This window comes from Pipistrellus hanaki (genome assembly GCF_964339955.1).
Source record: "Pipistrellus hanaki genome assembly, chromosome: 2".
Taxonomy (NCBI): domain Eukaryota; kingdom Metazoa; phylum Chordata; class Mammalia; order Chiroptera; family Vespertilionidae; genus Pipistrellus; species Pipistrellus hanaki.
Window position 1 is genome coordinate 114,380,610 of NC_140504.1, and position 24,149 is coordinate 114,404,758.

The 24,149-nt window shown below is 42.3% G+C and overlaps 1 pseudogene across 1 annotated transcript; it reads left to right on the plus strand.

Moving 5' to 3' along the window:
• The first annotated feature begins 1,012 nt into the window (after positions 1–1,012).
• Positions 1,013–1,668, plus strand: LOC311617425 (small ribosomal subunit protein eS8-like; annotated as a pseudogene). The gene has a single exon. The product of its transcript is annotated as a small ribosomal subunit protein eS8-like (transcript).
• The last annotated feature ends 22,481 nt before the right edge of the window (positions 1,669–24,149 follow it).

A 24,149-nucleotide genomic window follows, 5' to 3' on the forward strand; every position in this document is an offset into this window, starting at 1 on the left:
ATAGGAGACATATGTAATACTTTAAACAATAACAAATTTTAATTTAAAAATAATAATAAAATAAATAAAAACAAAATTAAAGTTAAGACACATCCATTGCAGATTTTTAAATGCTTGATCTGTAGCTGTTCTTTCTGAAAGTAATTATATACTAGGACCAGAACTTCTTGTAATCTAAGCATCCTCTTGCTAATTTACTTGTTCTGCAAGTTTCCAAGTTGATATGTTTGATGGAGCCTATAGTTATGTGGACCCAAAATGCAAATGGTAAAAGTGACTTATGATGAGTCATGGTCCCACTTGTCTGCTTTGCTCCCTGGGGCAGGATGGCCAGCCTGCCAGGCCCTGAGGAAGGGAGGGGGGCAGGAAAGCAGAAAACAGGAATTGTAGGAGCCTCTAAAAATAACACTCTGACTCAACAACAAAAATAAACAACATGATTTTAAAATAGGCAAAGAACTTGAATAGACATTCCTCCAAAGAAGATATACAAATGGCCAACAAGCACAAGAAAAGCTGCTCATCACTAATATTTAGGGAAATGCAAATTAAAACCACAATGAGATATTATGTCATATCCATTAGGATGACTACAATAAAACACACACACACCACCAACACTGAAAATACAAAAATAACAAGTGTTAGCAAGAATGTGGAGAACTTGGAATCCTTATGCACTGTTGATGGGGATGTAAAATCCTATAGCTGCTGTGGAATACAGCAGGTCTTCAAAAATTTTAAAATAGAACCTTGCTGGCATGGCTCAGTGGGTGAACGTCCATCTATGAAATCAGGAGAGCACAGTTCAATTCCCAGATGGGGCACATGGCCAGGTTGCAGGCTTGATCCCCAGTGTCATGCATGCAAGGAGCAGTCAATTGATAATTCTCTCTCATCATTGATGTTCCTTTCTCTCTCTCTCTCTCTCTCTCTCTCTCTCTCTCTCTCTCTCTCTCTCTCTCTCTTACTCAATAAAAATATATATATTTTAAAATTTTAAGACTGAGCAATGGGTATCTCTCAAGGACAACTGGCACACGCGCCATAAGACCAAGGGCAAGAGAAAGCCCTATCACAAGAAGCAAAAATATGAGCTGGATTCCCTGCTGCCAACACTAAGATTGGGCCCCGCTGCATACACACAGGCCGTGTGTGGGGAGGCAACAAGAAGTACTGAGCCTTCAGGCTGGATGTGGGCAACTTCTCCTGGGGCTCAGAGTGTTGTACATGCAAAACAAGGATTATTGACATTGTCTATAATGCTTCTAACAAGGAACTGGTCCAAACCAAGACCCTACTAAAGAATTGCATTGCACTCATTGACAGCACACCGTACCGACAGCGATAAGAGTCCCACTATGCACTGCCCCTGGGCTGCAAGAATGGGGCCACACTGTCTCCTGAGGAGGGGAGATTTTAAACAAAAAATGATCAAAGAAAATTCAGAAGAAATATGATGAAAGTAAAAAGAATGCCAAAATCAGCAGTCTTCTTGCATGCTTCACTTCAAGACCAGGCCAGTGTGGTCGAACAGATGGCTATGTGCTCAAGGTCAAGGAGCTGGAGTTCTTTCTGAGGAAAATCAAGGCCAGAAAGGCAAATAACTCCTTTCCCTATCTTATCTCAGCTAATAGAGGTGTTTATCTAGAAAAAAAAATTAGATAAAATTATTATATACACCAAAGAACTGAAGAAATATTTGTACACTCATGTTCAGAGCAGCAGTATTCACAATAGCCAAAAGGTGGAAGCAATCAATGGAGGGATCAATAAACAAAGCCTGATATCTATCTATCTATCTATCTAAAGGTAGGTAGGTAGGTAGGTAGGTAGATAGATAGATAGATAGATAGATATTATTCAGCCATAAAAAGGGAAGGAAATTTTGACATATGCTACCACATGAGTGAATATTGGGGACATTATGCTCAGTGAAATAAGCTAGTCATGAGATAGATGAGACTATATATGAGGTTTCTAGAGTAGTCAAGTTCAGAGAGACAAAAAGTAATGGTATTTGCCAGGGGCTGATGGGGAAATGAATTAGAGTTTAATGGGTACAGTGTCAGTTTGGGAAGATGAAAAAGTTCTGGAAATGGATGGTGGTGATGTTTGTACAACATTATGAATATATGTAGCACTATGGAGCTGTCCACTTAAAAATGGTGATGGTGGTAAATTTATATGTGCATTTTATCACAGTAAAAAAAAAAAAAATTTTAAAAATGGAGGAGAAAGTGACCCTGTGAACTTAAAGCAGAAGGCAGCTGTGACCTAGGGAAAAAAGATAGGTGAGTGCACCCCAACTTGACCAAGTTTCAATGAGAAACAAATACTTCCAAAATTTGGTCTCCAGTGTCATCAAAGATGTAAAGAAACAGAAGACTGCCAGGAGTGTCCCTCCGTATGAACCTTCTGAGGGAGCTATGCATGAAAGCCTTTTACATGTGCATGTCCTCTAACACAGCAATTCCACTTCCAGGCATTTCATCTTTTAATAAGAAATCATCATAGAGGCTCACCAGATGTACCTACAACAATTTAAAGCAAATGCACAAAAATGAGGCATGGTGAAACAAAGTGTTACACTGCCATTATACAATCAATGCTTATATTGTCAGAGTAGTTTGTTACATGGGAAAATGTTTTCAATGTATCTCTAAATGTTTCTTTTTTAAAATTACAGGACAATAAGTTTATTATGCATATATTTTCCTAAAAATTTTTACAGAAAGGTTGAGTTATAATAAGGGTGGTTTTATCTTCATCATTCTACTTTTATTTTCCGGATTTTCCATATTGTATATGTATCATTTATTTCTTCAAAAATAAAAATATTGTGAAAATATTTTTAAGTTAAATCTGAGTTTCCTGAATTTCTAGTTGGAGAACACTGGGCACAGGCTAGATTGAATATTTCCTGGTAAGATGAAAAAGTACTACAAAAAAAAAAAATGCCACTTAAAAAAAATTTATATATATTGGGAAGATGAAAAATATATTTATAGTGATTGATTTCAGAGAGGAAGGGAAAAGGAGAGAGAGATAAACCTCAATGATGAAATAGAATCATTGACCAGCTGCCTCCTGCACTCCCACACTGGGGATTAAGACTGCAACCCAGGCATGTGCCCTGACCAGGAATCAAACTGTGACCACCTGGTTCATAGGTCAATGCTCAATCACTGAGCCATGCCTCCGGTGCCACGTTTTTATTGTCCTAAGTTAGGTTTTACTGTCAAAAACTAGACCATGGCCAAAGCCGATTTGGCTCAGTGGTAGAGCGTTGGTCTGCGGACTGAAAGGTCCGGGGTTCGATTCCGGTCAAGGGCATGTACATTGGTTGTGAGCACATCCCCGGTAGGGAGTGTGCAAGAGGCAGCTGGTCGATGTTTCTCTCTCATCGATGCTTCTAACTCTCTAGCTCTCTCCCTTCCTCTCTGTAAAAAAACAATAAAACATATTAAAAAACAAAAAACAAAAAAAAACTAGACCATGTAAGAGAAATGTTAAAGTACTTAAGAGATGCCTTGTCGAATGAGTCGGTTGGAGTGTTGGTCCATACACCAAAAGGTTTCGAGTTCAACTCCTAGTCAGGACACATACCTAAGTTGAAAGTTTAATCGGTCAGGATGCATATGGGAGGCAACTGATCCACATTTCTCACATCAATGTTTCTCCTTTGGTCTTTCTCTCCTTCCCTCTTTCTCTAAAATCAATGAAAACATATCCTCTGGTGAGGACTAAAAACTAACTAACTTAACTAAATAACTAACTAAATAAATAAATATTTAAAAGCCTAAATTTTGTAATCACTTCAAAAGTACTTATTTGCATGCAACCCATTGGTATGCTACTTACCAATTATTCCCATTTTATGTATTAAAACCAGTCACCCAAGTTTCTCTTGATAGATAATTGAGGGTAAGGATGTGGGAAGGAGAGTGACAGGAAGGATGGGAAACTCCTGCAGAGCCTGGAAATCAAGCTACATTTTTTTTAATTCTTATTTTCAAACTTAATTTATTGGAGTGACATTGGTTTACAAAACCATACAGGTTTCAAGTGTACAACTCAACAAAACATCATCTGCACACTGCTCTGAGCACCCATCACCCCGAGCAAAGTCTCTTTCTGTCTCCATCCTCCCTTTGCCCACCTCCGTCAACCCCCTTTTCCTCTGCTATCACCACACTGTTGTCTGTGTCTATGTAATGTATATATTACATAGACAGCTGTCAGTCTGTTCCATGTATCATGCCTCTGGATCTATTTTGTTCTTCAGCTTATTTGTTCATTAGGTCCCACATATAAATGAGATCATACAGTATTTGTCTTTCTCTGACTGCCTTATTTCACTTAGCATAATACTCTCCAGGTCCCTCCAAGCTATTGAAAAGGTGACTTCCAATTCGGATTCTCATTTCTCTATTTCATCATCCAACCATGTTCATGCTATAACTTTATCCTCTAAATGTATCTGTATTCGTGCTCCACTTATACTTCGGCTGCAACTTTCTATTTTCGATTTGTCATAGCATTGTACGGATCTGATTCAGGAGTTATATTCTGAAACGCCTTGCCAGAAAATATCTGAAATGTAATCCCTGCTACAGGGACAAAGAAAGGGATGTACGGACGCTGGACTGTGTTCACACTATGGCTCATGAGGTCCTGGGAGCACAGGCCTGAACTGCCACAGGCACACCACTCTTTCCTCGTCTCTAAAGATAGCTCGGTAAAACCGCTGACACCAATCAATGCAGGGAATTCAGGAAGGCCTGATTACAATGAGACAAACGCCAGCAGGCTGCAGGCGAAAGCTGGGCTCCATGCAATGCAGAGAGCCCATCCTTGAAGTTCACGGGGGCAGCAGGTTGCTTCTGGGGCACGGAGACGCTCTAGCAACATGTGAAATCCTAGTCACTTCAAAAATGAGCCATGTGTGACCCACATTCAAGGCCTAGAAACGTATAAAATGTTCAGTGAGGGAGGAGGAACGGCTATTCTCAGAGAAAAGCCCTCTGACTAAGCCAGGAAGACTGACCGCAGTGTTTTTTACAGGACAGCCAGCTTTGTTTCCGGGTCCTCATAAAGTGCAGGAGGCGCCGTGGTAGGTTCCGCCGGGCTCGCCCAGCCGGGCTCCACCCTCCTGGGCAGCGCTGCTTCTCAAGGATCCCAGCGTCTCGTGGGTCCTGGCCAGGGTCTGGTTCAGAGACACCCCCTGCCTCACCCCAGCTTCCTCGGGCAGGCAGGAGGCAAAAAAAATGGGAGGAGGGATGAATGAGTTTTGACACAAGCACAGTGGCTCAAAGTGACACATGACCTGCCCCAGTTACAGGGACTGGAGGACGAACATGTCAAAACAAAAAGAAAACAACAGCAAAAAAGCAGATGTACACTGCCAGTTATGGATTTTGGCAACCACCTCAGTGTATTCCTACAAAATCAATGGACAAAACAGTGTAGCCAGGGACACTTTCCAGGCAATGCCTTACCGACTATTACATGTAGGCAAACAGCCACGTGTCACAGGCCAGTCAGCTAGGGCCTCACAGGTTCCTGAAAAGTCTGATTGGCCCTCCCAAGCTGGAAGACAGAAGCCAAAGCCACCAGAAGTGGCACTTCGAGATTCATCCCTGGTTCATTTTGTCTCAACCGCCAGATATCTGCCTCCTTCTGTAGAAATCCCAGCGATGTTCTCACTCACCTGCTCTTGGGCTCTATCTATGGAGAGAGGAGTCAATGGACTCATTCAGCCACACCCAGGAGGAAAACCACAGAAATTGGCTGGCACACTCCTCCCTTGTCAGACTTCGGGGACAAAGTACCAGCTGTCTACTCCCAAGAAGCTGATAAGGACTCTTTCAATGTTGCACAGAAGGCAGGGTTTAGGGGACTCTCCGGGGAGAAGGCAAAGAAGCCATCGCAGCCCAACCCTTAGGTAACAGGTAGTGCTGGCCACACAGTCAGGTCCCTGTGACCCCTCCCTCCTTTCTTTCTTCCAGGCTCAGGCTCTCCTCATCACCATCTCTGGAGCCCTCTGCCACCCACCTCCTGTAGACAGCTGCCCCCAACTTTACATCCCCACCTCTGCACCCGCTTCCCACCCCTCACTCCCCACCCTCAGTCCCTCCTCCCTCAGGATTGGCAGGAGCCATTTCCCTGTCCAGTCTGCAGGGAGATTGGTTGTCACACCCCAGATTCTGTGACTTCTGGCTCTGGGCAGATAATGGCCCATCTCAGCACTCCATGAACCTGCAGTTTTTTCCTTCTCAGTTCTGGGCCTGTCCCAGACACAATAGCCTTTATCTGCCTCCCGATGACATCACCACGTGTCCCGAAGGGTTTTCGCCTATTGTTAGACTACAATGCCCTCTCCCTTCTCTCACAATGCCTCAATTGGGATTCATCTTTGGGCTCTTCAAAATATAACAGGGAAATGTCTTGTAGCAAAAAATCAATGTGATAGAAAATAGGTAGCCCCACAGAATTAGGAGAAGCCATGGTTAGTTTAAATTTCATCCACTTGGCTTCATTGCAGAAAGTGCAATACATAGAGCAAGGGAGAGTGAGCTCACATGTCCAAAAGCTTCCTACTGTTCTTCAGTCTCTGTCTCTACCAGCAGTTCATGATGTTAACTACAAGAATTTCCCACCTCAGGAAGTAGCTATTGAGTCTGCCAGTCACTTATGACAAGTGGTTTCATATATAAAATGGGGGGGAAACACTCTACCTCATTCTTTTTTATTAATGTTTTCATTGATTTATAGAAGGAGAGGAAGGGAGAGGGATAGAGAAACAGAAATATTGTTGAGAGCGAAACATCAGCGATCGGCTGCTTCCTGCATGCCCCCTACTGGGGATCGAGCCTGCAACCCAGGCATGTGCCCTGACTGAGAATCAAACCAGTCACCTCTTGGTTCCTGGATCGATGCTCAACCACTGAACAACACTGGCCAGGCTCCACCTCATTCTTATATGAAAATTTAAGGGGGTAGAAAAGGAGGTTCTAAGGTGATAAATGGAGCCCACCATGTTTTCATTTAATGTCCATGAATCCACTGCATGAGCATAAGCCCCTGAGTGGGCAGCGAGGGATATGAGGTATGGATCGCCTCTTTCAGTCCCCATGTACGGTCCATATCATATACACTGGGGAAATGGTGGAAAAAATGTTTGAATAGTTTTAAGAGCTTCAAGTTGACGAAAGCCACAACTTCCATTAGGTAAGAAATGATGATGGCTGTACCAGCATCTAAGGGGATTAAATATCCATCCAGGACCCCCAAAAAACTCCAACTCAGGGAACAATGGAGGAACTGGTGGTATCTTCAGAGGACCAAGGTGAGGATGAAAGGGAAGGACCAGAGAGTCAGACTCCTCAGAAGCTTCCAGAGCATCACAAGTAATGAAACACTTGAGCAACTCATTTTTTAATGATACCTGTGGGAAACGAAAAGTGTCTGTCTCCCCAAATCTTTGCTAAAGTCTGCTACCCACACAAAGGCCCTGGTGGGGTTTTTTTCTACCTGAGAGCAGGGGGAGTTATAGAAATTTAAATAAAGGCACAATCCCATCTAGTTCAAAGGCCAAGGGGAGCACGAGGTGGTGAGATGTGCAAGTAAGTCCTAAGAGCCAGAGGTATTTTTCCATGTATAAGACACTATTTTTTTCTAAAATTGTTAGCCTGAAAAGCGAGAGGCGACTTATACACAGAAGTCAGCCAAGGAGGGAGCCATGCTGGTGTGTAGATGCCCAGAGCTTGTCAAACAGGCTTCCTCCAATCACGGGCCTTATTGTTACTGATGTCAGCTGATGCCCTAGGAGGTGGAGGTGGAGAATGCCCAGATGCAACAGGGACCTGAGCGTTCTGAGCCCTTAAAATGTCAAAAAATAAAAAGATAAATACCGGTAAGTGACTGTCTTACTCTGCAAAATTCAAACTGAATGTAATCAGCTATGCAAAAAAGCATGGAAATAGAGCTGCAGAGAGACAATTTGGACTTCCTCCCCCTGAGTGTATTATCAAACAGTGGGGAAAAAACAGGAGGAACAACTCCTTAAAATACCAAATAAAAGAAGAAGGCCTTAAGAGGAAAACCAGCACAATGCTTAAAATATTGATTTCTTAACTTGGGGTTGGAAAAGTGGGGCACATCTTCTACATGGGGACTTCTTATACCTGGAAAAATACAGAAACTGAGAACAGACAAGGCTCCAAAACTTGTACAAATCTTGAGGAAGGCTTTAATCCTTCCATAACTTGTAGAAGAATAAAGCAATTTCAATTAGTTCTTAAGGATCAGGGTAACTCAGGAAACACCTGGGTTACATATGTGATGTGAATTGAATTTGCATTGCATTTATGCTGATGCTTCTGATTGTTTTACAGACATCGAAGAGCTATTAAAGTCTTCAACTCTGTGGTGTTTGTCACCTACTAGCACCATATAAACACCTGCATAGTACGAGGTTCCACCCTAGCTGCTCCCAGGTGGTGCTTCACAAACTCCCTAGTGAAGGGCCAGCCACTGCTACTCCCAGTTTGTGTAGACTGATGTGTGGCATTACTGAATGTGGCTTGTGTGCAGTTTGCACAACATTAGACTCAACACAAGAATTCAACACCCAGTTGGTCTGTTCCCCATTCAATAAAAAGAGCCCATGGCATGTGCTTAGATAAGAATGCCACGGCAATGGCACACTGCTTGAAAGTTCTAAACTCTTACTCTCAATTGCCACACTTACCTCATTCCAGAGCCTAAGAGTTTGCTAATGGATACTGGTCTTCACTCCACAATTTGAATAGCATGGCTCTAAGGCATTCACGGAAATACAAAATTTCTTCTCTCGGGAAGCTTATAAGCTTTCCATTAAACTAAAACACATGGAAATGTGTTCACCATAAGACAAGGTAATCACAATACTTACAAAACAGGAATGCTTAATTTCAAAATGGTTTAATATATAATTCAAATTATGAGTTTTTTTTAAAGAAGCAATTTGACAGGCCTCCTCACCAGCACAATGGGACCCAGCATCCTAGGATCCAGCTCCAAGACCCTGCAACAACAACAACAAAAAGGAAGCAGTTTGGGGAAACCAATAATTAGGAAAGAGAGAAAACTAGGTTGTGGGATGGAGAAGAGAAATTTGTGAAGAGAAAACACCTATAATGGGGTCCTGAGGGCTGTTTAAGATCAGTTGTAGAGCCGGGACCGGTTTGGCTCAGTGGATAGAGCATCGGCCTGAGGACTGAAAGGTCCCGGGTTTGATTCCGGTCAAGGGCATGTACCTTGGTTGCGGACGCATCCCCAGTAGGGGCTGTGCAAGAGGCAGCTGATCGATGATTCTCTCTCATTGATGTTTCTGGCTCTCTGTCCCTCTCTCTTCCTCTCTGTGAAAAATCAATAAAATATATTTAAAAAAAGATCAGTTGTAGAGAAATCAGGAAGAAGAATATGAACAAAGGCCTGGCAGTCCAAACCTTCCATGTAAGTTTAAGGGACAGTCAACAGATGTGTTGGGCAGAAAAGGAGAGCAGGTGCAGACATGTATGGAAAAGCAAGCTGAGAGAACAGGTTAGGGCCAGAGTGTGAGAGACATCAAATGCTAGGTACCAGAGTGTAGGCCTCATCCTGGACATTTATAGATAACAGAGAACCAGAAAGTGACAGGGGCAGCATTTCATATGACTTACTTAGTCCATAAATTATTCAATAAACACTGCATGCCCAAGAGACTGTGCTAGATGCTGAGTAAGATGCAGGAAGCACTGGCGGCAGCCCAAGTAAAGATAGGACTTGAGCTTGAACTAGGACAGTCACAAATAAGGGAGGAATAGGATAAATCCAAGTTGTGACTCCAAGAAAAGGGGGGCGTTTTTAATTACTATGTGCAATCACAAATAAAGAATACATTCTTCAACGCTGCCCCCAGTTTGCCAAACTTTCCAACATCCTTCAAGATCAGCTTAAATGTCACTGCCTCTGCTAGCCCTTCCCCAAGAAAGTTTATTTACTTTCCTTTCTGTACCTCCAGCACACTTCTTACCACCCAACTTTGAACTTCTCATTGGAAAAATGAATGAATAAAAGGCAAAAGAGTCACAGGTGACTCTGAAGGTTTTAAGGAAAGCTAACTTGGCAAATGGTCATGTGCTGGGCAAGATTCCTGTCAGAGCCTCTCTTTCAGAATTATAGCACTGGAACAGCCTCCTCGCCCTATGTGCTTAGTGATGCTAGCTGCTAGAATAATGAAGCACACATTAAATGTTAGGTTCAAATAAAACAATAAAAGTACATACCTATATACACACAACCTTCATCTATGCAAGAATAATTTTATTGTTCTCAGTCTATTGTGACACTAGCCCATTTCAGTTGAAGAAAAACTAGTAAAAAAAATAAATAAATAAGTGACAAGTTCAGTAGCTAAATAGTTTCTCTAGCATACTCACCTTTCAACTCCTCCATGGTCAAAAGCAGTCAGGAAGGAATGGAGACTATCTTGGTCAGTTCATTGCACATACAAAGAGAAGGAGGAGCATTAGAAGCATAAATCATAACAAAGCATGACCAATGAGGTGGATTTTCTTGTAAATCATACCTTTCTATTATTTTTTAATTTTTTAAATATATTTTTATTGACTTCAGAGAGAGGAAGGGAGAAGGGGAGAGGGATAGAATCATCAATGATAGAGAGAATCATTGATCAGCTGCCTTCTGCATGTCCCCCTCTGGGGATCGAGCCAGCAACCCAGCCACGTGCCCTGACTGGGAATCAAATCATGATCTCCTGGTTCATGAGTTGATACTCAACCACTGAGCCACACTGGCCAGGCTATTTTTGGAAAAATAAATTTGTAAAGGATCCAAGCATGACCTATATAAATAAATTGCTTTTCATTTTGAATATATATAATAACCTTAATTCTTAAAAAATATTTATATGTATATGTGTATAAACACATATAGGTACATAGCTATAGATAAAACCCTTATTAATACATCTTAAGATAACAAAAAATTTTTTAAATTGAACATTTTACTCTAACAAATTAAATTTAAAAATTAAACTTTTATGTTTACATATAGCTTATGTTAACATGAAATCAAATTTTTGTTTCCTATAAGTAGAGGTTCTTGAACACTGGTAGGAGTGGAGGAGAGAAGGATTGCAAGCCAGGGGAAGAAAAGGGGGTGTCTCCCTGAGGCTAGAGAGGACTCCAAATCCAAGTGAACAGAGCTGGGAGCCACCTTAGAATCAAAACTGGAATGCATGTAAGTTAACTCAACCAAAGGGGACAAAGTCAGGATGAACGCGGGGGAGAACAGAAAGGGCCCTCAGATGAACAGGAATGAGTCTGGGCAAACTCTGGAGCTTGTTACTAAGCATATGACATGGCATGGTGTAGTCTGGCATGGTGTGGCATGGCATAGGGTAGCATGGTGTAGTGCACTTTGGGATGACATGCATTGTATGGTGTGGTACAGTCTGGAATTGTGTAATGTGATACAGTGAAGTGTGGTATGATGTGATTTGATCTGGTATAGCATGGCATGGTCTGGTTTGGTGTGGCATGGCATGGTGTGACATAGCCCAGGAGGCATGGCATAGTGTGGTACAATCTGGTGTGTCATGGTGCAGAATGGTATATTATAGTCTGGGGTAGCAGGGCATAGTGTGGCTTCACATGGTGTGGCATGATATTGCCTGGTGTGGTAGGGCATGGCGTGGCATGGTTCATGTCATGGCATGGGTGCCAAGTTGAACCAATGGGCAGGAGAACCAGATATAGGAGGGACAGTGATTTCATCAGAGAGAGGGTGTATGGGAACTAGATTATAAGGAACACAGGAGAGCTAACTGAGCAGCTAGAGAGAGAGATGCAGGAAGAGCACCCAACGAAAAAGTAAGAGCTGGACATGTGGATTTGAGTCTTCCTCTAAAGGGGACAAGTGCTGTCATAATAACAGGAGGCCCATCTGCTGAGCACTTGTGTACAAGGATAGAAACGAGTACAAGTGGTTTGCATGATTATCTCATTAATCCTCACAACAACTCTGGATGATAGCACTCAGGAAAGTGAGGCTCAGAGAGGTTAAGTAGTTTGCCCAATGTCACACAGCTAATAAATAATAGAGGCATATGTAAATCTGAGTTTACCTGGGTTCCCTCAGCATTTTTTCCAGAGAGACTTGTATCAACATGAGGCTTCTCAGAGGTTTTCAGAAAATGCTGTATGTGGATCCAGGGAGAATAAGGGAATGATTCTAATAATTGCAACCCACCTTCACCAGTTAGCAACATTTGGTGGTAATAGAAACCCCCAAACAGTGGCTTAAACAAGATAGAAATTAAGGAACACTAGGTGGCCTATGCCAAGAGCAGTTTACACTGTGCTCCTGGAGGAGCCATTGTGGATGCCAGCGGCAGCCCTAGGGGCTTGTTTTACTTTCTGTGAGAAGAAAGCAGAGGAGGCCAGGCCAGAGCTGGTGTAGCAGTGCCCCACATCATAGGGAACCCAGGTAAACTCAGATTTACCATACCATACCATGCATGCCATCTCTGATGTCTGGGTTTCCACGCTACCATCTTCATGCTCATGCTTGCAAAATGGCTGCTGGGACTCCAGCTATCATATCCGCGTCCCAGACAGGGAGAAGGAGGAAGGGCAAAGAGGAAAAGGAACAGACTTATCTGAGGTAGATTCCTTCAAACTACTTTTCTCAAATCTGGAAGCCCACCTGGTCACTCCATTTATACCTCATTGGCCATAAGTATATTAAACCATCCTTCTTCCCTGGGATGGGAGGATCAGATGTGTAGCATTTTTAACTGATCACGTTACTTACTAACACCAAAGAAACTGGGATTTTGTTAGGAGTGAGAAAGAGAGAATGGACAATGGAGAGCAATCTAGCAAGAGTTGCTATCTCACTTCCATGATCTAATTACACCTGGATAATTACACTTGGGTGCTCTCCTGCTAACTGCCCGTTCACTCACAGGACCAGCCCAAGGTATGGAAACTTCAGCCTCAGAGCAGAAAATTCCATGCGTAAATCTGACACATACTTATGTAGAATATGGACTGGATGTAGACAATGGGTTTTACAGCATGCACTTCCTCACTGAGGGATCAGCTAACAGAAAGTGTGAGGACCACGGTTGTGCGGTACCTTCACAAGGACAGGACCTTGACCCAACCATAAGGAGTCTGGGCCTTTGTGTTCATGGATGTATCCAGCTTCATGGATATAGGTGATGAAAGGAATAGGCTCAATAAGGCAGTATTCTTTAAGGGAATATCGCTTATCTGCTCTGCACAGCCTAGACTCCAGAATCCTGCAGAAACTGTAACTTGGGTATAGCCTAGCCAGATATCCATCTTTAACAATATCCAGAAATGTTCTGTTGTGAGTTGAATATGTCCCCTCACCCCAAATTCATGTGTTGAAGTCTTAACCTACAGGACCTCATGACTATATTTAGAAACAGGTTCTTCAAGGAGATAACTAAGTTAAAGTGAGGTCATGAGGGTGGGTCTTATAAGAGGAGGAGATTGGGTCACAGACATAGAGAGAGAAGACCATGTGAGGGCACAGGGAGAAGACAGTTGTCTATAAGCTTGGGGGGGGGGGGGGGGGGCGGGCTTCAGAAGAAACCAACCTGGATCTCAAACTTCCAGCCTCCAGAATTATGAGAAATTTATTTCTTGTATTAAGTCACCCAGCCTGTGGTATTCATTATGACAGCCCTAGCGAACTAAACAGGTTCTTTCACAAAAGAAATCACTAAGTATGATTGAACTATACATGAAAGAATGAGAAAAACTTGCCATTGACTGCAGAGTGAACTAGCATCATTCTTCCCATATGAAGCTACAACTCCTGCATGGCTGAGTTCCTTCACTAGTCATTCTCCTCACCAGGCCATCAGACCTGGTTGGAGTTAATGCCTCTTCCCTAGTCTGGCTGGGACACACGATCCTTTCCTTCTGTCTGATGCTTCTTTGAATTGGGATTTCTAATAGCCACCACAGAGAAACTTTCATAGCATTGTCTGCCATTCTTCAAAGAACCTTGTGATTTCACTCACATGTGCCATTTAACGCAACAAATGAACAAACAAACAAACAAACAAAAAAACCCCCACAAATAAACAAAGACTCATATACACAGACAACAGTATGGTGGTTTCCAGAAAGAAAAAGGATTGGGACCCAGACAGCCCCACCCCACTCACTATACAACCTAGGCCTCTTGCTCATCACCAAGGGGGAAATTGGTTAAATAAATCGTAAAGGGTAAAGAGGGTCAAATATATGGTGATAGAAGAAGATTTAACTTTGGGTGGTGGACACACAATATAATATACAGATAATGTATCACAGAATTGTATACTTGAAACCTATGTAATTTTATTAACCACTGTTGCCCTAATTAATTTAAATATTTTTTTAAAAAAAGGTTAGCAAAAAAGTCTAAACTATGAATAAAAATGTCAGTGATTTACATTTTAAACTATAATAGAATTTTAAACTAAAAAAAGAAAAAGAAAAACTTTGTTTTAAGCAGTTTCCATCAGCTGTACTTGTATATCTAGGCCCTTGTGAAAGCAAGCCCTACACAATGGTGAGATTCGCAATGCTCCTCCTCCCCTGTTCCCACAGAAGCTGCTGGTTAGCTGGGAAGTGGCTTATCTCTCTATTCATGCTCTTCACTTTGCCCTGTGATTTGTGGATATGACATAGACTTCCAGAGGGAAAAAGGAAACTTCCTATTTAGATACTGTTGCCAACAACAAAACAACTTCCTACTATTCCTCAGGTTTCTGTGACTCAGTGATACTTCTTATTTGACAATATCACACTCCACCTCCAAGTCCATTCTCCAACTTTGGTATTTAATTATTTTATACCTACATAGAGAAGGTATAAACTTACCTGAGGTAGTGATTGCTAGATTGCTCTCCAATGTCCATTCTCTCCTTCTCACTCCTAATGTATAGGCTGCAGGAGCTTTTCCAACTCTTCAATCAAAGCATTCACCCAAGGAGAGAAGGAGAATTCAGTGAAGAGGGCCAGGGAGCATGGCAGAGCCCAGGACACCCAGAGCCCCACAGCCTGTTTAGGACATCAATTGCAACTGCAGCCCAGACCACCCACCCCCACCCCATACAGCCAAGGTCTCTTGCTCATCAACAAGAGGGAAAATTACTTAAATAAATAGACTGCCCTGGCTGATGTGGCTCAGTTGGTTGGAGTGTCATCCTATATATGAAAAGGTTGCAGGTTCCATCCCCAATTGGGGTGAATATGGAAGGTAATCAGTTGATCAGTTGATGTTCTCTCTCACATCAGTGTTTCTCTCTCTCTCTTTCTTTCTCTCTCTCTCTCTCTCTCTCTCTCTCTCTCACACACACACACACACACACACACACTTCCCCTCTTTCTACAATCAATAAGCATATCCTCTGGTGATGATTTTTTAAAATTAATTAATTAATTAAAATTAGCAAAAAAAAAAAAACACATAAAAGATAACTAAACTACAACAATGGAAAGCAGGATGAAATAAACAATTACAGATAAAAGCTACAAAGGTTTAAATATTATACACTAAAGAATCACATTAAAAGGGTGAAAGCAGATTATTTAATTCCTTTAGATACAATGTTTGTTAAAATGGTCCACTGAAAGAGGATAAAGGGGCAAGTACAAGAGGGTGTGGTGGGAGCACTGGGCCTCAGGCCGGAAGAGCTCATGGCAGGACCCTGAAGTGCTGCCTCCAGGGGAGGGGGCGGGGCAGGCTGAGGCCCAGGGCTGAGTCTCTTAGGGCAGAAGGTGTCCATCCATAGGCAGCTGCCCAGTAGGCTAAGAACTCTGTGAGCCGCTTAGCTTTCCCAGCTGGTCTCCCTGAGGCCCAGCCAGCGCGCACATCCCGCACTCAGTTGGCAGAGAGGATGATTCCTCCTCAGCCGGAGTGGGGCTGATCGTGCAGAGGAGCTCACCCAGGAGAACATGAAATCTGCTAATGAGGCATGTCCAAACACACAGTGAACAAATCAGACTTGGGGAAGAAGAAGTATAAAAACGTCGCTGGGCAGGGTTCCAGTTCCAGCTCTGTGTCTGACCAGCCACAGGACTCTGGGCAAATCAGTTATTTGCAGTATGTCACAGTGTCCTCATAAGTAAATGAGGAGAATAAACCATGGAAGCTCTATAGTCACCCTACTCCCCTTCCCCTATCCTGTGGGGTTAGGCCAAACCCACTCGTTTTCCTCAAACTGGTTTGGGCAGGTGGGATTGCCCAGCCCCTGCACAGAGCAGGCCCTGCTTCCTTTCCTGGGGCCAGAGCACCGCTGAGCTGGGAGCCAGGGTCCATCCTGCCCTACAGGACAGGTTCCACTCAGTCCCTAGCTGCCAGCGTGAGGAGAAAGGCCAGAAAGCAGCTGAGGTCAGTCTGAGGTCAGGCACTGGGAGGGTGCAGCAGAAACTCCCAGGCCTGGCTGAGAAGGCAAAACAGAGTGAAACCAGATGGAATCCAGAAAGGAGCCTGAGGGGGTAGGATAGAGACTGAGGCAAAGCTGAGCTCCCACAGGCAGGGACCAGGTGAGGACAGATCTCAGGTGATTCTCTGAAGGCAGGAACAGGCTGACAGGGGCTCCTGCTGAAAGCCCTAATGCTGCCCACCTGACAGGGGTTCCATATGCTGACTTAGACATATCTGGGTGTGGTTGTCATGAAGATGAGCTGCCCAGATTCCCTTGTGAAGAAGGACTTGCCGCCCAGCTGTGCAGAGTGTATCAGCAGACAGCCCCCACTTATGGGCTCCTTCGGGGTCTCTCATGGGACTGAACCAGGTACGGGGCTAAAGGAGCTGTCTCAGCCCCACATGGGACTGCTCTGAGGCCTGTGTGTGTCTATGTCATAATTTGGCTTCTCCCTCTGCCAATGCTGCGTCTCACTCCATCTCTGAGCCTGCTTCCAGAGAGCCCAGTCTGCAACTTTGAATGGCTCCACTGTGAGCCATGGTCTCCAGCTTGCAGGCTGATCTCCTGGGGCCTCCTCAAATGATGGGTCTTAGAAAGGCAGGTGTGGCAGTCAACTTGGGGCTGGCGAGACTATGCACACACATCTTCCCAAGTCTATATTCAGTGAAATCGGCCATGGTGGGAGTATTTACCTCAGGGAAGCTGACAAATACTGCAAATCGTGGCTCTTTTTCTTTTTTTCTGGAGAGCTGGTTATTAAACATTTACCAACACACCACTCCTTTTGAGTAACAATGGGACTAGACTGTTCATAGAGTCCCACCTTGCTCAATAGCATATCATGCAGAGAGTGGAAGTTACGGGAGAGGAAGGAACATTAGAGGAAAGACAGAATAAAGTTGTAGATAAATTATTCCAAGAGCAGATATTACTCTGAGGGAGATTCTTGGATGCCCTGTTCTGGGGGGCAGAGAGCTGGGCTGGCAGCAGGCGCAGAACATAGAAGCCCCAATCCTGGCATTCCTCACCACCTAGAAGGGTCAGCTCAGGGTCCTGGCATCATGAGAGCAGCTGGGCAAGACTATCCCTTTAATCTGGGGGTTGGGGACTTCAGCACACACTCCAAATGTCGCTGGTGGGATATTTATTAGTAGCATGCAGGGCACCACATCATACCAAACTCTGCCTGTCCTGCTGTAAGGTGAGCACATCATCTCCTTCCGCGTTTTCCAACCCCCAACAGTTGTGAGTCATCATCTGGGCACCTCTGCTGCCTCCTCTGTGCCTTAGAAAGTGTGGTCTCTAACTTGGCATCTTGGTTCTGAAATGTTGCTGACTAAAATCCAAAAGGAGAGCTGTGGAAAGTTCTGAATACAACCTTTATAGAGGAGGTTAGGTCCTTTAGAAGACTTTTTAGTGAGAAGTATACATTTATTGAACAAATATTTCGTCAATGTCTACATTAAGGCATTTTGTCAACTGTCATATTCTGTGAAAGGTGATGAGAGCTATCCTGTGAAGGGGCCTAATTGGCTGAGTCCAGGGACAGAGAAAACAAGTAACTCTGGTTACTAACAATGGGGCAAAATATATTTACTGTCCTTTAACAAACCATGGAGAAAAACTTCCCTTTAGACCAGTACATTTGCCTCTAAAAGAATGGTTCACAGGGAAGTAATTCACCCATTTTCTAATGGTGTTCAAATATGGCTCAAAGTGGAAACATTATAGATACTTGTGTTGTTGGTTTTTAATATATTTTTATTGCTTGTAGTATTACAGATATCTCTCCCCCCCCACCTTTATCTCCCTTTAGATACTTGTTAAATGAGTAAAGGAGCTAATCTTGGCTCTCAAATAACCAGAGATGCTTAATTCTGTCTTAGAATGCATAAAATAAATACAAACTTAAAAGATAGCTGGAAAACATCCGTATGTCTGAGGATGCCTGTTGACTGAGAGAATGCGTATGTTAAGACAGAAAGCTTGCCAGAGAATCAAAGCAAATCTGAAAAGAAGGTGTCCTGCCAGCTCATCTGGGTTGCTTAAAGGTGACAGAAGTAGGAGTGGACTTATTCTGTTTCAAATTATTTTACCTTGATAACATGAAAGATAAGGGATCTAAACCTTCTTGAAAATAAGAAAATGCAAGTTTTAAAATTAAGGCTGCTCACAATGACATTCATTCAAAACCACTTTTTACCTTCAATACTGCAGCAATTCTTCTTGGCATTGACTCCACGAGATGTTGAAAGGTGATGTGAGGAATCTGACACCATGCCTGATGAATGGCACTGTTCAGTTCTGTGAGATTTGATGGTTGTGGAACGAGCTGCCTGATAGCTCTTTTATCTTCTTCCCACAAATGCTCAATTAGATTGAGATCTGGTGATTATGGGGTCCTAAGCAAAGTAAAGTCTCTTTCATGTTCTTGAAACCACTCCTGCACAATATGAGCACCATGGTATGGCTCATTGTCTTGTTGGAAGAAGCCATCTCCATTTAGATATACCATCAACATGATATGATGAACTTGATCAACAACGATACTTAGATATGCTGTTACTATTCAGACGTTGTTCCACACGAATTAAAGGCCCAAATCATGCCAGGCAAAATGCCCCAAACCATAACACTGCCACCACCAGCTTGAAGGATTGTACTCATGTATTTGTGGTGCATGCTTTCACGCTGTTTCCGCCAAATTCTCACTCTGCCATCTGCATGATGCGACTGGAAATGTGATTCATTGTACCACATGACTTTTCCAATGCTCAACTGTCCAATCCTTGTGTTCCTGTGCAAATTGGAGACATTTTATCTTGGTAACTGCAGACAGCAAAGGTGTTCGAACAGGCCTTCGGGTTCCATATCCTATACAATGCAGTATATGGCTACTTTGCCTACAAATGTCAGGTGGTCATAATAATCTGGCCATTCAGTGTATATCAAGACAAAGTTTCTACATTTCCACTGAAAAGGGAGGCATGTCAATTTGTAAACAAATATTAGAGCCAGTGACATGGAGAAATAGTACTGTGATCCTCATGACAAAACCCCCAGCTCCTTACTGGGTCAGGCCAAGTTCTCCAGCCAGGACCTCTTGCTTTCCTCCCATCTCCTCCAGCCTCGTGGCATGCTGTTGGTATAGATGGCCCAAACTACAAATGTCTTATAGTTGAAACCTTGTCCTGAGGAAGAAAAATTGTTCCAGTAAGTAAAGTATTTTGTCTACATGGAGAAAACCATCACCTTGAGAGTAGGTAACCCAAAGTCAAAACTCAACCCTAATGGATTCCAAGATCCATTGGCAGGTGCCAAAGGTTAGCCTGGGGGCTGAGTGAAGAGGAGACATCACAAACACATGCTCCCTTCTGTAAGTACATATGAGTTTCCTCCATGCCACCACTTTGACTCCAAGCTTCCAAGGATGGGTTTTATTCTAGAAATTAAGAAAAAGAAAAAAAATGACAAAAGAAAAATAATTAGGTAAAATAATAAATTCAAGGTAGAGAAGATTTTTTTTAAGGTAAAAGAAAAAACTTTTGAAAGAACTAACTTTAAATATATATATATATATATATTATTTTTTATTATTATTATGTTGTTGTTGTTGTTGTTGTTGTTGTTGTTGATCCTCACCTGAGGATATTTTCCCATTGATTTTTAGAGAGAGTGGAAGGGAGGGGGAGAGACAGAGAGAGAGAAACTTTGATGTGAAAAAGACACACTGATTGATTGCCTCCTGAATATGCCCTAACCAGGGCTGGTCTGGGGATAGAGCCTGCAACCATGGTAAGTGCCCTGAATAAAATGGAACCTAGGACCATTCAGTCCAAGGGCCAATGCTCTATCCTTTGAACAAACTGGCTAGGGCAGAACTCACATTTTTTAAGTAAAATTTTCTAGAAAAATATATCATTTGGAATAATGAGGCAAAATAGATATTTCAGAGGGAAGATTAAAAGTCAATTAAGGGGAGAAACCAAGATGGCGGAATGGTAAACACCTAACTGCAGCCTCACACAACAATTTCAAAAAATACAACTAAAATACAAAATGGACATTATCCAGAACTATAGGAAAGTTGATTGACTGGAAATTCTACAACTAGAAAGAGAAAACCAGAAAGAAAATCAGAGGAGCTGTAAAAGGTACAGAGACACAGTGCGAGCATGGTGAGAGGATGGAGCTGGAGAGGAGGGGGCGGCTAAGTGCCTGGCTGGAATTCCCTAGCAGGAAGGAGATAAAAGCTCTGAACTGTGCTGAACCCCAGTTCTGACTGCACTGAACCCCAGTTCTGGGCAAGACCCTAGGGACCCAGGCTCATACAGAGGGAATCTGGGCTGTAAGGCGGAAACTCAGGGGAGCGGCAAAAGGCAGAGTCCCAGAGGCATGCATGTGAATGCGCACAGAGGACAGACTGTTGACTATGCTGCTAGATGACCTAACAGGAAGGAGACAAAAGCTCCAGACTGCACTGAACCCCACTTCCAACTGCACTGAAACCCAGTTCCAGGCTCATTGGGAGAAAGACTAGACTGTCTGGTAGTGGGCGAAACTCGAGGATACCTTTCTCTCAGAGGTGCTTGCAGTGAGTACTGAAGGACACTGAGGAACACTGAGACACAGGAACCTCATAGGGCAGGGCTGACGAGAAGCCAAGGTGTAGGCTCCACCCTGAAACTCCACCCCATCCAAGCTGAGCACAGAGGCTTTTGCAATTTTCAAAGTCTAGTCGAATAAGGCTGTCTCCCAGCATAGACACAGCTGATCCTCACAGCCAATTGGCCTGGAGGTCAGTTTCTCCCAGTGATACCAACAACAATCAAGATTTAACTACAATAAGTCTGTACACACACTCCACAAAGGGGTGCACCAAGAGTGTCCACCTCAGGTAACTAGGAGGCTAACCCACTGAACCATATAGGACACCTTAACACACAAAGCCACCCTACCAACTCAAGGCAGCTGCAAAAATGCCAAGTCAAGGAAACATCACAAGCGAAAGAAATGGAGGACAACAAGCGACTGGATATAGAATTCAAAACCACGCTTATAAGGTTTTTCAAGAATTTTCTAGAAATGGACAATAAAATAAATAAGACCTTTGAGGATATGGAAAGGGATCAACTAGAAATAAAGAATACATTGTCTGAAATAAAAAAATTTATACAGTCCTCAAAACAGAATGGAAGATCTCAAGAATCAAGTCAAAGATTTGGAACATAAAGAGCCAGAATACACTCCTCCGCAGAAGCAAGAAGATAAGAAAATCCAGAAAGTTAAATATAATGTAAGAAACCTCTGGGACAACTTCAAGTGAACCAACATCAGAATTATGGGCGTCCCAGAAGATGACAGAGAGCAAGATACTGAAAACATATTGGAAGAAATAGTGACAGAAAACTTCCCCCACCTGGTGAATTAGACTTATAAGTCCAGGAAGCACACGGAACCCCAAACAAAAGGAATCCAAAGAGGACCACACCAAGACACATCATAATTAAAATTCCAAGAGCAAAAGACAAAGAGACAATATTAAAAGCAGCAAGAGAAAAGCAGGTAGTTGCCAATAAAGGAGCACCCATACAATTGTCAGCTGATTTCTCAACAGAAACCATGCAGGCTAGACGGAATGGCAAGAAATATTCAAGGTGATGAATAGCAAGAACCTATAGCCAAAAATACTCTACCCAGCAAAGCTATCACTCAGAATCAAAGGCCAGATAAAGAGCTTCACTAAAAAAAAAAAAAAAAAAAAAAAAAAAAAAAAAAAAAAAAAAAAAAAAAAAAAAAAAGAGTTCATTACTACCAAACCAGAATTATATGAATTGCTGAAGGGGGTTCTTTAGGAAGAGGACGAAAATAAAGATAAAAATTATGAACAACAAATACGTAAAAAGTGAATCTAAAAACCAAGGGAATTAAAAAATCTGATGAACAATATTAACTGTTGAATATAATAGAATCAGAGGTATGGAAGGGAAGTGAACTGATGATTCTCGGGGAAAAGAGAAGCGGGGGGTGTGGGAAGAGACAGAACATAAACTGTGCACCTATGGATGAGGACAATGGGGGGGGGGGGGGGGAAGAGCAGAGGGTGGGGTGGGAACCTGGCGGAGGGGAGCAATGGATGGGGAAAAAATGAGGAACATTTGTAATAATATGAACAATAAAGATATATTTTTTTAAAAGTCAATGAAATTTAGTGTTAATGTTAAAAACATTACAAAAAGTTACAAGATTAAGCATTGAAAGCAAAAAGAAAACCATTGAGATAGTAAATTTAAAGGATAATGAACAAGAATAAAAATACAAAAGCTATAAAAGTAAAGAAGATTTTTGGAAAATATTTTCAAAGCAAAAGTCTTGAATATCAGAGAGGGGATAGAAGGGGAAAATATATATAAAAGAACCTCTTTATATAAAAGAAACTCTTTACATATAAACCATGGTAATAAAACAAGTTGGTACCTTAGCAAGGTAATAAGCTAGTTGGAGTAAGTAGAAAGCCAAATGTCTCCTTAGTAATTTCTATTGTGATTTCCACTTTAACCTAAAAACTATTTGAGTTTTTTTATAGTTTACAAATATACATTTATCTCTTTTGTAATGTGTATTTCTAATTTAATTTCATTGCGGTCAGAGAATATGATTGTGTTATTAATAGAGTCAATTTTTTTAAATTATTGAGTTTATTGGGATGGCATTGGTTAATAAATTATATAGATTTCAAGTGTACAATTCTATAACACATCATCTGTACATTGCATTGTGTACTCATCACCCTAAGTCTAGTCTCCTTCCATCACCTTTTATCCCCTTTACTCTCTTCTACTTACCACCACCACCACCCCTTTCCCCTGGCAATCACTATATTGTTGAACATCTGTGTCTCTGAATTGTTTTCATTTCTTTAAATATGTTTTTGTTTATTTTTTAGGAAAGAGGAAGGGAGAGAGGTAGAAACATTGATGAGAGAGAACATTGATTGGATGCTTCCTACACACCCTCTACTGGGAATCGAACCTGCAACTTGTGCATGTACTGTGACCAGGAACAAAATGGTGATATCTTGGTTCATGAGTCAAAGCTCACCACTGAGCCACATCAGCTGGGCTATGAGTTATTTTATCACTTGCCTAATCCCTTCATCTTTTTCACCCACTCCCCCAAACCCACTCACCTCTAACAGCTGTCAATTTGTTTTCTTTCTATATGAGTCTGCTTCTATTTTGTTTGTTGGTTTTGTTCATTAGATTCCACATATAAGTGAAATCATATGGTACTGGTCTTTCTCTGACTAGTTAATTTCACTTACCGTAATACTCTCCAGAGCTACCCATGCTGTCACAAAAGATAAGATTTCCTTCTTTTTCAAATTATTTTTATTGATTTCAGAGAGGGAGAGAGATAGAAACATCAATGAGAGAGAATTATTGATTGGCTGTTTCCTGCGTGCCCCACACTGAGGTTCAAGCCCACAATCCAAGCATGTATCCTGACAGGAAATTGAACCTGTGACCGCCTGGTTCATAGGTCAATGCTCAACCACTGAGCCATGTTGGCGGGGTGAAATTTTCTTATTTTTCATGGCTGAGTAGTATTCCACTGTGTAAATTTATCTCCATTTTTTATC